The following is a 16,146-nucleotide window of genomic DNA, read 5'->3' on the forward strand; positions in this document are numbered from 1 at the left end:
CAGTTCAGCCTACAAAGCTAGCAGGATTTTGAAGCCAAGAGAAAAAAAAATAGGATAACAAGATTTAAAGAAAAAAAAAAGGAAAGAAGAATGAACAGGAGGAGGGAAGGAATGAAGAGGAAACAATGAAAAGAAAATGAGCCAGTGTCACTTAGGTTCTTGTACACAAAATCCTTCAAAATATACTAGCAAATCAAATCAACAAGTACATTTAAAGAATGAATCATCATATAAAACAAGCAAGGTTTACGCCAGGACTTCAAAGAAGTTTCAGTATTCGGCAATGTGAATAAACAGAGCAAGGAAACTTGATTATCACGATGGTTACTGGAAAACACTTGATAATATTCAGCATCTCTTCCTGGTAGATAGCTTTCTCTGGAAACAGAAGGGAATTTTCTAAACCTGCTAAAACGAATCTCCCAGTTAACCACAACCAACAAAGGTATGAAGGATGAATCATTAGAGACATTCCCGCTAAGGACAGAAACAAGAAAACGATGCTCATCACAGAAACTAAAAGTTGTAAACCATAAGTGAGATAAGAAAATTCAAAAAAAAAAAAAAAAAAAAAGCATGGAGAAGCACAGAGCAGCGTCTCTCAGGGTGGACCCCGTAACCAGCAGTGGTGGCTCGTCAGCGTGCAAACCATCAGGCCCCATGTCAGGCCTCCTGCTACAGAAATTCGGACTGGGAAAGGGCAATCCGTATTGTAACAAGCTCCAGTCCCAGCCGCTGTGAGGATGGCATCCAAAAGTCTGCAGCTGCCCCACCTCCCGAGAACTGCCCTCGGTGAAGGAAATCAACGGGGCTAGAAATGCCTGGAAGATTCTGCCTTCCATTTGGGACAGCCCGCAGCCAATGACCGCTTTGGGAACATAAAAGACAGGACCTGTTGCTTCCAGGTCGCACTGCTCTAAGATGCTGTTCATGGCCCAGAACGTCCGAGGAGATGGCTAAGGCTGGACCACAGCTGAGCTCACACCTTTGCGCAGCACCCTCCCCTGCCCTGGCCTGCTTCCCTCTTTCCTACTGCTTTCGCCTGAGAACACAACTTCTCTAGAAACCACTGGCATAATATCCTGTCTCGGGCACAAATCGGAGGCATAAGTTTTGAACCACATTGTTTTCTACCTAGACTTTTCAAAATAACCAACCACGAAACTATCGTAACAATTCTCTCTATATATTCTATACTTCTATAACATTGCATATCAAGTTCCTTCTACACGTGAGCTCGGGTTAGCCCACACACTGTTCTTCCAATACAGATGTGTTATTATTGTGTAGACCCACTGAGGAAACCAGGACCCAGAGAAGCTTCATGGCTTTAATGATTCCTTGTAGCTAAAGATCTTCACTACACGTAGTTAGAGGAGGATAAGTTCCAACTAATTTAAGAGCGTGCAAACAAGGTAACAGTAAACTACTGGAAATTTAAGATGCCAATAATTAAAAATTTTTAAACAAAATTAAGAAGAGTTTGTCAAAGCATGGATGCAATGAAATGATTGTATTCACAAATCACTCTGTTTGGGTTTTATTGCATACATTCACTTATTTTTATATATAACTATGGCAGAGAAAGCAACATTTGCCAAACAGGTATCCCCCACTCTCCCAGCCCTTGGTTTCTAAATTCAGAATCTGAATAGATTCAAATAAATTTTTTTAATGTTTTTTTTTTTGACACACACACACACACACACACACACACACACACACAGAAAGAGAGAGAGAGAGAGAGCACGAGTATGAGCTGAGGAGGAGGAAAGAGAGAGGCAGAGAGGGAATCCCACGCAGGGTCTACACGGTCATTGTGCGGAGCCTGACGCGGGGCTCGAACTCACAAACTGTGAGATCATGACCTGAGCTGAAGTTGGACGCTTAACGGAATGTGCCACCCAGGTGCCCCTCTAATCAATTTTTTGATGACCCCATGCTACCGGAATCTTCTCTACTTGTTTTTATTTTATTTTATTTCCCTACTTGTTTTTAAAACTCAAGGACAACAGAGACGAGAGAAAACACAGCTTTTCTCACTGTTTGAATTTGCTCTTGGAATTCCCCACGCTCCACCTTCATGCACAGAACAGACAGGATTTGGAGGAAAATGCGAGTTCCGTCTCGTCCTCCTGGTCTTTCCCCCATGAGGCAAGGCCCTCAGGCAAGTTGTGGCCAACGCAGGTGAGCAGACAGGACCCACAGCAGCTGCCCCAGGCTAAGCAGTGAGAGTGCCCCAGATCCTTCGGTCTCACTTTCTCTGTGGTGTGGCTACCAGAACAGCCACATGGCCCTGTCATACAGCTACAGGATGTCAAACCCTGCATCAGCCCGGCTCCCCAGCAATTCCATGGAGCTAAGCCCGCGCCGTCTTCCAAGGTCATTGGTGCAAACGAGAGAAAAAGAGAACATCGCCCTAGGTCACCACTAAGGTTTCGGGCTTCATGTACTGCTGTCGTGTAGCCTAACCTATCCTGACTCGTATAATAATAATTTGTTAAACCTCAGATCAGTGGGAAAGAATAAACTAGGTAAGGAAAAGAAAGAATGGGACATCTAGAGAAAAATAAAGTCAGTCGTCTTCTATATAATACAAAAATAAAGTCCTGATAGAATTGTAAGAAAAAAATATTAAAAGAAAACATAGGATCCTGTTTTTTTTAAATAAAATTTGGTAAGACAAGCATTTTTATACAAGGTATCCAAATCAGATTTAAAGAAAAAGAGTGATAAACATAACTACATAAAAATGCAAACTTTTCTTAAGAAGACGTTAAAGATTAAAAATACAGTTTCCAGTTGCAGAAACACTGTCATACACCTACATGCACACACACACACACACACACACACACACACAAATATGCTGTATATCCAAAATATGTAAAAACTCTATGCATCAAGAAGAGGTAAACACCAAGTAAATGCAAAATAATAGTGGATAAAGGATATGAATAGACACATTATAGATGAAGAAACCCAAAGGGGTAATAAGGATATTTAGAGAGGTCCATCTTTCTTATAATGAGGGAAAATGAAAATTAAGAATATATTATTTTCATTCTTTAAACTGATAAAATATTCAAAGAATAATAATAAAGACAGATGGAAAAAAATTAGACCACGTCATGCAGTACTGGCTGCTGTAAATAGAAGAAGCTTTTTAAGGACAATTTCATTACATCAGTTAAAAAGAAAACAAAGATCAACTTTTGACTCAGCGAGCCCACTTCCAGGAACCCCCTTACAAAGAAACACCTCATTGTAGGCACCAGTATTTATACTAATATTCACCATGATGCTATTTGTAATATGTCCAGGTTGGAAATACACTGAACAGAAAAAAGGAGTAATGAAACAAATTATATTGCCTCTATGTTAACGAGTACTATGTACGCACTTAAAAACGAAATAAATAATACAGATTTACTGACATGGAAAAGTGTCTCGGACTTAGTATAAATGAAAAATGCAAGGTGCAAATAATGAGCATAGTTCAATCCCCTTTATATAAAAAGAATATGGGGGCTCCTGGGTGGCTCAGTCGGTTAAGCATCCGACTTGAGCTCAGGTCATGATCTCACAGTTTGTGGGTTCGAGCCCCGCATCGGGCTCTGTGCTGACAGCTCGGAGCCTGGAGCCTGCTTTGGATTCTGTGTCTCCCACTCTCTCTGCCCTTCCCCTGTTCGCACTATGTCTCTCTCTCAAAAATAAATAAACATTAAAAAAAAAGTGTTTTTAATAAAACATGAACAGTAAAAAGACTGGAAGCACAGGTGGGCAATATTTCTAGCTGTGGGGGATGTGAAGATACTATTTAAACTTGATATAATATTGATTCTTGAATTTATTAAAATGAAAGTGTATTTGTTAAAAAATCAACTGAATTAAATGTAATAGGCGGAACCTCTTACTAAATTAACAGTACATGTGTATATCCTTGATTACTGTTCCCAAACTCTAGTTGTTATTATAACACACTTCTCAATTTTATAATATGTGTACATACTTATATATACATTTTTTAAACCAATCCACTTTTAGTTTCCAACAACTGTATTTATTTTATTTTTTAAATTTATTTTGAGAGAGAGAGAAAGAGAGAGTGTGCACACAAGCGGGGGAGGCATAGAGAAAGAGAGTGAGAGAGAATCCCAAGCCGGCTCCACACTGTCAATGCAGAGCCCGATGTGGGGCTTGATCTCATGAACTGTGAGATCATGCCCTGAGCTGAAACCAAGAGTTGGACACTTAACCGACTGAGACACACAGGCATGCCACTCCCCTCAACAAATTTATCTTTTAAGTTTAGGCGACTGCACAAAAATGAAAGATAACTGGAATGATAAATGCAAAAACTTATTCATGTTAAAAGGTAATGAGAGTTCGGGGCACCTGGGTGGCTCAGTCGGTTAAGCATCCAACTTCGGCCCAGGTCATGATGTCGCCGTTCCCGAGTTTGAGCCCCGCGTCGGGCTCTGTGCTGATGGCTCAGAGACAGGAGCCTGCTTCGGATTCTGTGTCTCCGTCTCTCTCTGCGCCCCTCCCCACTCATGTTCTGTGTCTCTCTCTCTCTCTCAAAAGTAAAGTAAACATTAACATTAAAAAAAAAAAATACTGAGAGTTCATTGTTAATTCCAAAAGAAGTGAGTTGTCCAATAAACTTTTCCTCCTGGAAGATCTGCACTCTCTACAAAATCGGGTCTTCTCCCAAATATGTCCACTTCCATATTTTGGCAATATCCAGAAACCGTACAAATAACCAGTGTGTGATCCAATACTCGCCGTGGTCATCTGACTCGAGAAAAAAACCTATGAACACCGTGCAGTAAGTATTTCAATAGTCTTTCATCATGTTCACAATACTTCTCAGCTTCTTCACAGGAGTTTATAACCAGGCTGATCAACGATAATGGTTTAGATATTTCATGGAAAGGGTGAATTTCTCAGAGGACCCCCTCCCAGGGTCTGGGTGTATCTGTCTGAGTAACGCTTATAATTAAAATAGACACCGTGTACTGCCCCTGAGATGCCACACTACACCGTCTGCCCACACTACCACTTAATTCCCACCATCCCCTACATTGTGGAGCGGGGGAGGGAGTTGTTACACGGTTAAGGATTTGAGGTTCAAGAAGGCAAAGTGACCTGCCTGGGATCACATGGTTAAGAAGTTACAACTAAGTATCAGCATCGGGAATTGAACCTGGGAATGTTGAATTCCAGAACTATCCTCTCGTCTTCTAAATAGGAATCAGAGGCTAATCCCCACAGAACAACTAATGTCATGTCCCCTCCACTGGGCCTTCACTTGAGGAGGGGCTCCCCACTCAGGCACCAGGGCTCCTAGAATGTGCAGACAAGGGAATCCCTGGCATTGATGGTTCAAGGTGTTGTAGTCACACCTGCACGGGGATTGTTGCCTGGCAAGGGTACCTGTGAGCCCAGGTATGCGTATGTGCGTGCGTGTGTGTCTGTGTTCACGTATACTCCTCCCACCTTCCTGGCTCCCCCGCCATCCTTTCTCCCTTCCTGTCAACCTGCCAGCCTTCTACAGCCCAGTCCTGCCCTAGCTTCTGTCTCCTCTCCCAGCACCCTCATCTAAAATCCCCTTGCATTGCCATGGTAAATACGTTACACTTTTTTTTAAATACTAAACTAGTTTAAGAACAAAAATATGCTAATGCCCAGACTTTGCAGCAGATGTATTATTTAGGTATGTTTCACAATTTTATGATGGGCTTTTATGCATTTATGCTGTCATAGTCTCTTCAACCTTCACGGAAATAATTAATTGCAATTGACAATTAATGTGTTCAAAGTTCCCTACATGTATTTGAACGAGGTACTCTTATGTCTCTGCATTCGGGACTCTGAATTCTGTCAACAGTTTGAGGCACTAACACCTCTCGCCCAGGTTTAAGAAGTACGCTGAGTTGACAAGTGAAATCTTTGCTTCTTCCCTGCTGTTTATCGACCACCAATGTGTTACAGCCCAAACTCAGACTCTAAATTGAGAAGCGGCTTTATGCTCTGTTCTGCTGTTTAATTGTGCCATGTGCTCTTTAAAAGGCTTTTCTCTTTCTTCTTCTTCTCCTTTTTTTTTTTTTTTTTTTTTTTTTTTTTCTGAACAGTCAAGCTGAAATTGGCTTCTGGTCAGCAACTCGTTTTCTTTTTCCCTCCTCTGAGGTAGAGTAGCCAAAAAAAAAAAAAAAAAAAAAAAGGATTTTGTTTTGTTCCATTTTGCCTGCAAAGCTATGGGTAGCCAAATATGACTGCAAATTATCTACATTGTTTTTATGAAGAAAAATATATTTATTTTGCTAGCACTTGGAAACATCGCCTGCTGGGGCCAGGGAACTGATGCTGTCCCCTGATTTCTGTCCCACTCTTACCCTAATTGGAGAGCTCTGAGCACAGCAGAGGATGTATGTGGCTAAATTGGGGTATTATGAAAATAGTTCACAAAGCAAGTGGAAAGCTATATATAAAAATGATATTTACTTCTCATTTTAAATGAAGCCTAAGACAAAAGGCATATAGGTAAACACAGCTGCAACATTTTTAGGCATATAATCAAATGCAAAAATAATATTGGAAAACTACGTTAATTATTGTAATTAAATTGTGAGCAGTATTGATAGAAAAAAATCTTTAAAACATATACAATCAAAATGGAGCTTATCACATTTGGGAGTTTGCTCTATTATCCATGATGTGCCTAGGTGGATGTACTGTTCCGGCAGCTCCCTCCTGCTCCCCAGAGGTAGACAGGGGAAAGGGGTGGGCTGGAGGGAACCACAGAAGAACTCTGTACCTGTCCACTTCTCAGCACCGATTTCAAGGTTTTGGGGAAACAAGTTTGCCTGACCCAACTACTGAACATGAGTAGGGAATCGTGGGAAGAGAGTAGCCTTTGGAGTGTCTGGTCAGTATTGGAATCGTGGCTCAGTCATCTTTCACCAGTGTGACTTCTGTCTCTCTATCCCCATCTCTAACATGAGGCAAAGGTCTTGAGACCCTTAGAAGCCCAAATTCCACTTTGACGAAACAGTTGTCCTGTGCAAAAGGAAACATGCCGTGTTCCCAACATAGTGTTTTCAGCACTGATGATATGTGGACATGACGTTCTCATCTTTGAGTCTAAATGCCCTGGAGCCTGAGGAAGGGTGGAGCAAACTTGGCTCAACCACAAAGCTTACCACATTCCCAAAGCCCAGAAGACTGTCTTTGGCTGCTTTTAATCTTAGTATTCACTCTCCTCATGGATTCCGATGTTCGCGAAGACACTTTTAGTCCAGTGGAGGTTTCGAAACCAGTGTCGCCGTCTTGTTCTGGTCTCCCATGCTTCCCTTTTAGGATCTTTCTGGGGGTAGTGGAAAACTGGTCATCAACCAAGAGGTATATTGGTGCCATTTTTCCGGGTTACTTCGTATAATCCAAGGGGGAAAAATGCTTCTTCAAGCTTTCTAACCAACTTTACTCACAGCAAAGGTTGGTTGACAAGCCACACTGGAGTCTTCCCCATCTGTTGCTTCGTGGAAATGTTTGTACAGGATCTGGGCTTTCTGCCGATTCCTGTTTCCATCATAAGTCTTGTGTTTCCTGTGCATATTCTCACTCTACACATTAACCCCCTCTTCAGTTTTCACTTAAGTCTTATCTCTCACTTGATGAGCAATTTTTTCACTGGCTGGATCATTTACCGCAGTTTCACAAATGTCTTTTTCTCATTTCTGTAGGGAGGAATTGGTGAACTTGTTCATTCCTCAGATCTGAGCCATTGCTGAATTCATTTCTCTCTCTAATTTACTCATTTTTACGTCCTGGCAAAGAATCCTTACCGTTGTAGCTTGCCTCACTTTTTCTTCATCTTCACTGCACTAGCAGTTGGCTTTTTGCTGGGGGGGGGGGGGGGGCGGATAGATACCATTTCACAAAGAAATGAAGTTTTTAATAAGTGAGTATGAATGACTGCATGTAACAACAAGAAGAGATGATGTGAGCCAGGCAGAGGCGAGTCGGCTGGCTTGTGTACCAGGCTGGCTCAAGCCTGGACCTCAGCCATGGAGCACAGATAGCTACTCATCACGGAAAAATGTCACAGTATTTGTCGAAGGTCAGAGCGGCAGAGCAAGTAGATGGGTTCAATGTCAAGCACCGCACTCCTTCTACAGCACATTGTACATTGCAAGTCTCACAAGCCAATCGGCACAAGTAAGTTATCGATAAGATGTGAAATTGGAATAACGATGCCTGTTTCACAGGGTTGCAAAGATCAAGTGAAAGAATTATTTGCAGAACACATTTGGAAGAATCGTGAGTACTCTGCTACCAGCGTGTTTCCTAGCCTACCAAGGAAATTTTACTCTCGAATAGCCACCAGCCAAGAAGAATCCACGGTTTAAGGGCTAGCACCATATCTGTGTGGGGAAAATGCAGCACGGGGGATGTGCAAAATTTTGCAAGCCCTTAGAAAATCAATGGTTTTATAACCAATAGAACAAAATATGGTGCACTGCTGATAGGAGTGTAAAATGTTTCAAGCCACTGAGGAAAGCGGTATGGCTGCTTCTCAAAAATGTAAATAGAATTATTATATGATCCAGCAAATTCTCTTCTGGATATATACTCAAAAGAACTGGAAGGGAGGACTCAAACAGATATTTGTGCACCTACCTTCATAGAAGCAGTATTTACAAGAGCTGAAAGGTGAAAACCGCCCAAATGTCCATCTACAGAGGAGGAAATGAACAAAGTGTGGTCTACACATGCATGAACTATTATTCAGCCTTAAAAAGGAAGGGAATTCTGATACCTCCTAGAACATGGATGTGCCCCGAAGAAGAACAATATCTTGATGAATGCAAGAAATTCAGTATGGATATGAAGTATTCTTCAACGTCTTGAAGAATGGAAGAACCTCGTATCTGTGAATTGATTTTCCTTTATCATCCTTCCCACTCCCCCACCCAGTTTTAAAGATTGTTTTTTTTTTTTTTTTGTAGTGTCGATAAAATGCTTGTTATTCATCTGGTTTAGCTGCAGATTATAACAGATTAGGGTTCATTTATTTTGCCTTTATCTGGTCCTCCATTCAAATGCTCGATAAATTTCTTGTCTCATGTCTTAAGACTTTTTTTTCCCCCTTTTGCCTTCTGAGGTAGGCCGTGATTTCCAGTAAGCTATGTTTTGCCAATTTCTGAGATAAGAAGAAAAGGTTTATAAGGATTTTTCAGTCTCTTCTCAGGCTTTCCTAACTTTCTCCCTGTGTGTTCATGTGCGAGCATCAGCCACCAAGTCCCTGTGGCCTGGTTCCAGTCCCTGCTTTCCTCTCAGGTAACTCAGCCACTGCAGCACGAAGGTGGACACTGCTTCTTCCACACTCTTTCCTTCCTCTCTCTCTTCACCGTAGAAACTACCTTTTTCCCCTACCATTCACCCTACTTTGCTTTTCTATTGATGATACCACCCCCCTCTTTTCTTAAAATTGCCTCCCCCCCATAGAGATAACCAGGGACACTAATACCTAGCAGCCCAAATTCTCCTTTGACCAGTGACATTCAGATTGCTTTTCTAATTCAGGAAATGAATGTAAGGAAAGGGGGAATTATTACAATAGTAGGCGTCTAATAAATGTTTCCAATTGGGTACAAACTCTTCAGAAATAGTGACGAGGCATCACCCTGAGGTTTGATTGAAGAGGTCTCACATCCAAGCTCTACCCAAACGTGAACAGTATTATCACTCCGTGGCTAAGAACATCCACTTTGGAATCAGCTACAGCTGGAATAGAATCCAGCCTTTGCCACCAAGTAGCTGCATGATCTTGGGAAAGTTACCCAAAGGCACTAAATTTTAGTCTCATCCTGGGGATAATACCTGTTATGAAGACTAAGTGAAATCAGGTGCAAAGTACAAGGTGTATATCCCTCCAGTTTGTACATTCTAACTACTGTGCCGATGATAACAGAATGGAAAATTATTTTTCATTTTATTTTATTATAAGATATATTTTTATCCATCCTACCATTCATAAAGAATATCGGCGAATCACTAAAAAATACTGGACCATCAGCCTCGATATTTTGTTTCTAGAACCTAAAGCTCTCAGTGTGCAGTTGGTGACCCTGAGCCCCTCACTCCAAAGAATTCAGAGTTGAGTGAAGATACATACAGTAAAGTTATAAAAAGAGTGGTTTTCTCAGCATTTCTGTCAGGTTTCCACCACCTCTGAGGTCAATCCTTTTCCCTGGCACATTCTTTACTTGCAGATCAATACATATAATGAATGTATGTGTATGGTCACTGAGCTGGAGGGAATGGGTCTCTTGAACTACAAATACCAGCAGGTGGGCCCTTGGAACCTTCAGTGGGCATCCAAGGCTCCATGAGTAATGTGAGTGGAAGAAGTGGGGTGGCATAGTTGGGAATTTCCCTTCATCCCTTGAGTATTAAGGGTCTCTAGTTAAGTGGCTCCGATTACTTAAGTCTTCTAAGATTAATTCTGAGCTGATGTCAAGCATGAGGAAAATAGTACAAAATCTAATCTCTTTGCAGAAAGCTACATGAGGTTGAGGGATTTGAAGCCATTGAACCATAATGGTGGTGAGCATGGGAGCGGGGTTCAGAGCATGAGTTTCCTCCTTGAATCAGGCCCATTTATCAGCTCTGGCAGCATCTGGAGATTGGACTCCTCACAGTCCATGATCAGAGTTCAGTGAAGGTCTCAGCATCTCACTCACTTGGGTGAGTGCAGAAAACAGAAAGCTGGAGTTTTCTACAATCACTGCTTCCCACAAGGACACTTTGGAACATCACCTTTAACCCTAACATTGACTTCTGGCCAGTTTCTATTATGAGCATCTCCAAGAAAGCAAGACTTACTTTAAGGGATGTAAAATCCCTTCAGTCTGATTCAAAGTTTCTTCCCATCCCAGGCTCAGGCTGATCCCCAGCTCAGGGGCCTTCAGTGTGGAAGAGAATACGGGCTGTTCCTGTCTTGTTTAGCTCTTTGCTCCTTCTGCCAAGGCTAGCGAGAGGAAGGACTTGAGAACACGAACACGTCTCGCTTGATTGCTTCTGTTACAATAAATTACTGGGGCCCTTCAAGGGACAGATGCCCACATGCTAGGCTCTTCCCCAGATGCAGATATGTGGGTTCCTCAGAAGCCTCATGGAATGTGGATAGCGCATGCTTCCCAGAGACATGTGGAGAGCCCTCTCACTTCTGTGCCCTCCCTCCCGTCACCAGCTCCCACACCCACACCTCCTACCCCAAAGCCCCATAGCACCAGGCACTCTCTTGGTCTTTGTTTTTACAAAGCAGCTCCAGCTTAGCTAATTGCTTCAGCATCTTCTAAGCACATCATTGCCACACCACTGGGGACATAGGTGACCTCGGCTTCCCTCCTTTCATCCTCCAGCTGCTCGTTCTTTGGGCTACTTGGATGGAGGGATGAGGCTGCGTCAACAGTAGAGCGGCCAACAGTATTCAGCCCAGCAAGGAGAGATCTAGTACCTACCTTTTGAATATGGGGGATTAATTATCTCTTCTCTCATTGAGCACCACTCAAGGTATCTGGTCTAGCAAAGCCCTATTCAATAACCCATTACACTTGGTTGTTTACATAAATCAACAGCATCTTTCTGTGAATGTTTCAAAAGGATACCTGAAGAAATGAGGACATCTTCACAAGGAGAAAATCTTCCTGTGCCTAGATGCAATTACATACTAGACAAAAGCTTACCAATGGCCAAGAAAGCACTGCATCACACATTTCTTTTAATCATATAGAGTCACACTGGCAGATTCACCCCCCTTTTGAATTGCTCAAATATTCCAATGACACATTCCTGGACTTCCCATTTTGATTCAGTAATTATCAATATTTTGAAGGTATTTATCCATTTAGTAGCATAATAAAATAGCTGTATGGACAGGAAAAATCAGTAGTATGAACAGGAGAAGGCAGGGTGCAAAGATATTCTTGGAGTTCTTGAAGAAAATGGGAGGAGGAAAGATTGCTAACATTTGTTGACCACCGACCATGGTCAGGAACATCTTGACATCTTGTCTCCTACAACAATACAGAAAGGTAGCTTAATTATAGCTGTGAAAACCTGGGCTGTGAGCAATCAAACATGTGACCATGAGCACATGGCTAATCAGTGATGCATGGGGTTCCAGTTCAGATCCATTTCAAAAGCCTCTTTTTGCTCAGTTCTGAGGGACTCAGGTGACCGCAGTTCCAAGCGAACCGTTCCTTCCACTTGGGATCAATGGCTTTTGTGGATTTCTCTCACTGGGCTAGTCTTCCTAGAGGAATTTGCCCTCATACAAGGAATTCACAAGAAAAATAAAGCTCCATGATAACAGGGAACATATCTTTTTTAGAACTCTAGTCCTAGGGGCGCCTGGGTGGCGCAGTCGGTTAAGCGTCCGACTTCAGCCAGGTCACGATCTCGCGGTCCGTGGGTTCGAGCCCCGCGTCGGGCTCTGGGCTGATGGCTCAGAGCCTGGAGCCTGCTTCCGATTCTGTGTCTCCCTCTCTCTCTGCCCCTCCCCCGTTCATGCTCTGTCTCTCTCTGTCCCAAAAATAAATAAAAACGTTGAAAAAAAAATTAAAAAAAAAAAGAACTCTAGTCCTAGTGTTGGCATAGTGACTACTGTCTTGAACATGGTGAGTGCCCTCTACATTTAAATAAATTAATAAAGAATATGTGATGAAGAGAAAACAATATATAAATACCTTGAATTTGATCATCTATCTAAAAGTAGGTTTTACCAAATGCCTATATTTTTTAGGTTAAAAAAACATGAAATTTGACACCTTTCTTCCTTTGTGAATTATATTGTCGCAAAAACACGGAGAAGGGGAAAGAGTTTCACTGGAGATGAGTTTCCCTTTTATAAAATAGGGCTGTGCAGATTGCAGTAGCTGAGTGCAGTATCCTGGCAGCCCGCACTAGGAGAATGAGAACACGAGAACCAACGTTTAAAACATTCCCCTGAAAACCAACTCTCAAAATCAAAAAATGCAGTCGCTGAGGAATGCCTGAGACGCTGGGAAGGTAAGAGCAGGAATAAACAGTCTTTCATTCCCTACTTGTTCCTGGGCTGGCTTATAAAGATCTCTAGACAGAAGTTAATCGCTTTTAAATACCAGAGCAGCAGGCTGTATTTTGTACGACTTTCTTTTATATGTTTTGTTTTCCTGGAGAGCCCGCCATTCTACATCCTGATCCTGAAACGAGGAGCTGACACAAACGGAGGTGCTGACTCTGTGCTGGAGATGGTGGAAGAGAAATACAAGGCTGGTTTACAAGGATGGAGATTTTTGTCTCCGCTTCTGCATCTATGCTTGTGCAAAGGAGCCCTGATACCAGGAGTCCTGGTATCAGTTCAGGAGATTGTGGGCATGCTAATTTGGATACAGAAAAAAACCCACATTGTTACACTCAGGATTGCACTAGGAGAACATTTCTCACACTCTCCACAATTGGGCTTAATAGAGATTCTCCTGTCCCTGCTCTTACGCTGTTTCTCAAACTGCCCAGAACTCAGCGTCCCCTCCATCTACAAATCCACCTGCCATCTACATACCTCCAGCTCTAGTGTGCCTTCTCTCAATTAAACTACGTAGATAAAAATTTCAAATAGAGCCTTCAAAATTCTGGACTTAGGGTTCCAATCCAGAATGCAGAGACTGTCCACTTCAGAATCCATTGCTCCATTACTAACACTCACCAGATCTGTAAACCACGGCGAGGATTCCCTACCACGCCTACTCTGACCTGTGCAAACATCCACCTTATCAGCCTCAGTGACTTGTTCCTAAGAACTTCCACAGACAATTCCTTTCAGTTAGAGTCTCTGTCCATCCACATAGTTCCTACAATGATCACATCTACTTATTTCATTTTTGACCACTGAAAACCACACACAACACTAGCATTATGAACTCGTACACTGAACATGTGCTGACATCCTGAGAACTGCTCTTCAAATCTGATTTGCTCAAGCATATAATACCACCCTTCATGGCATAACTTTTTTTTCATTCTTCAGGATGACACTGAATTTCTTTCTTTCTTCTTTTTCTTTTCTTTCTTTCTTTCTTTCTTTCTTTCTTTCTTTCTTTCTTTCTTTTCTTCTCCTTTCATTATTATTATTTTATGTTGTTTTTTTTTTTGAGAGACATGAGGAGGGGCAAGGGGCAAAGAGAGGGAGACAGAGGATCTGAAGCAGAAATGTGGGGCTCAAACCCACAAATCGTCAGATCATGACCTGAGCCGAAGTCAGACACTCCACTGACTTCAACAGGTGCCCCAGGATTACAGTGAATCTCTTAATCAACTTTTAAAAGTATTGCACTGCCCAAAACAAACAAAATGATCAATTTTTATTCCTTTCTTCTTCAACACTACACACAAGTCTCTGTGAAATTTTACTGTCGTTTCTGAAATCTCCTTTGGAAGGGTTTTCACTCTCAATAGCCTTATTAGGATTACTTTACATGAGAAAAAAATATTACACATTAAAGGGAAAATTTTTCTGCATTGTGATTACTTGCACCTGTGCTTTGCCATAAAAGGGTGAGACACTTAGATCTTTGATCTTCTCTGTAATAGTAAATGGAAGTATCATGTTTTATTACTGAAGTAGATTCTGTCCTGACATGTAAAATTTTGTTTGAAGTTTTGGGATCAAGTGGTACTTCTGGTAGAAGGACACTCAAATAGTCACTTAAGTGGAAAGACTGACTATGGCATACAGTGTGGAAGGACACTTAGAGTTCTACTGCTGTTCTGTCATCTTTTCATCTAAATTTCTCTTAAACAACAACAAAAAAATTTCACTTATCATTTTCCTTGATACTGCTTGAGGAGATCACACATCTCTTATGTTTAGCTATTAATATTTACTGGCTTATACCTTACTTCCCACCATTTTTAATGTTGAATGAATAATTGTATACTGAATAAGGAGCTTCAGAAGGATGTTCTCCTTGTTTAATAAAATTCATCATGAAAATCACCCTTGCATTTTGTCAATTCAGAGTTCAAATACAGATGCAAAAATGGGTAACAGGCGTCTTAACTCATGTTATGAAGCCAACATTACCCTGAGACCAAAACTAGACAAAGATGTTGCAAGAAAAGAAACTTTAGACCAATATCTGTCATGAAAATAGATGCAAAAATCCTCAAGAAAATAACAAATTGAACCCAACAACATAGAAAAGAATTTCATCTGACAACCAAGTGAGATTTCTTCCAGTTATAAAGGTTGGCTCAATATTCAAAAATTGATGGACTCCATTACACATCAAAAACAAAAAAACAAAAAACAAAAAAAAAAACCCCACATGATTACCAAGAGATGAAGCAAAAGCATTTGACAGGTGCTTAATATCATCATGCATTCATGATAAAAAGTCTCAGTAAACTAGAAATAGAGGGGAATTTCCTGAACTTGATAAAGAATACTTACCAAAAACCTACAGTTAATATTAGCCTTAATGGTGGGAAACTTGAAGCTCTTCCACTAAGATCAGGTACAAAGCAAGGATATCCCTTCCCCACTCCTTTTCAACACTGTACTGAAAATTCTTACTAATGCAATAAGACAAGAAAAAAAAAGTATACAGATTAGGAAGGAAGAAATAAAGCTATCTTTGTTTGCATAATCATCTGTGTAGAGAATCCAAAAGTCAACAGAAACTCCCAGCACTAATAAATGATTACAACCGGGTATCAGGATACAAGTTTAATATGCAAAAGCCAATTACGTTCCTATGTACCAGCAATGAACAAGTGGAATTTGAAATTGAAAACATAATGCCATTTAAGTTACTATCACTCCCAAAAAATAAACACTCAAGCATAATAAGTCTAACAAAATATATACAAGATCTATGTGAGGCCAACTATGAAACTCTGATGAACAAAATCAAAGAATATCTAAGTAAATGAAGGGGTATTCCATGTTCATGGATGAGAACTTCATATATAGATTCAGTGCAATCCCAATCAAAATTCCAGCAAGTTATTTTGTGGATATCAACAAACCAATTTTAAAATACACGTGGAAAGGCAAAAGACCTGTAATATTCAACACAGTATCAAATGAGAACAACA

This window comes from Herpailurus yagouaroundi, unplaced genomic scaffold, assembly GCF_014898765.1.
Source record: "Herpailurus yagouaroundi ecotype Mexico unplaced genomic scaffold, PumYag 188, whole genome shotgun sequence".
Classification (NCBI taxonomy): domain Eukaryota; kingdom Metazoa; phylum Chordata; class Mammalia; order Carnivora; family Felidae; genus Herpailurus; species Herpailurus yagouaroundi.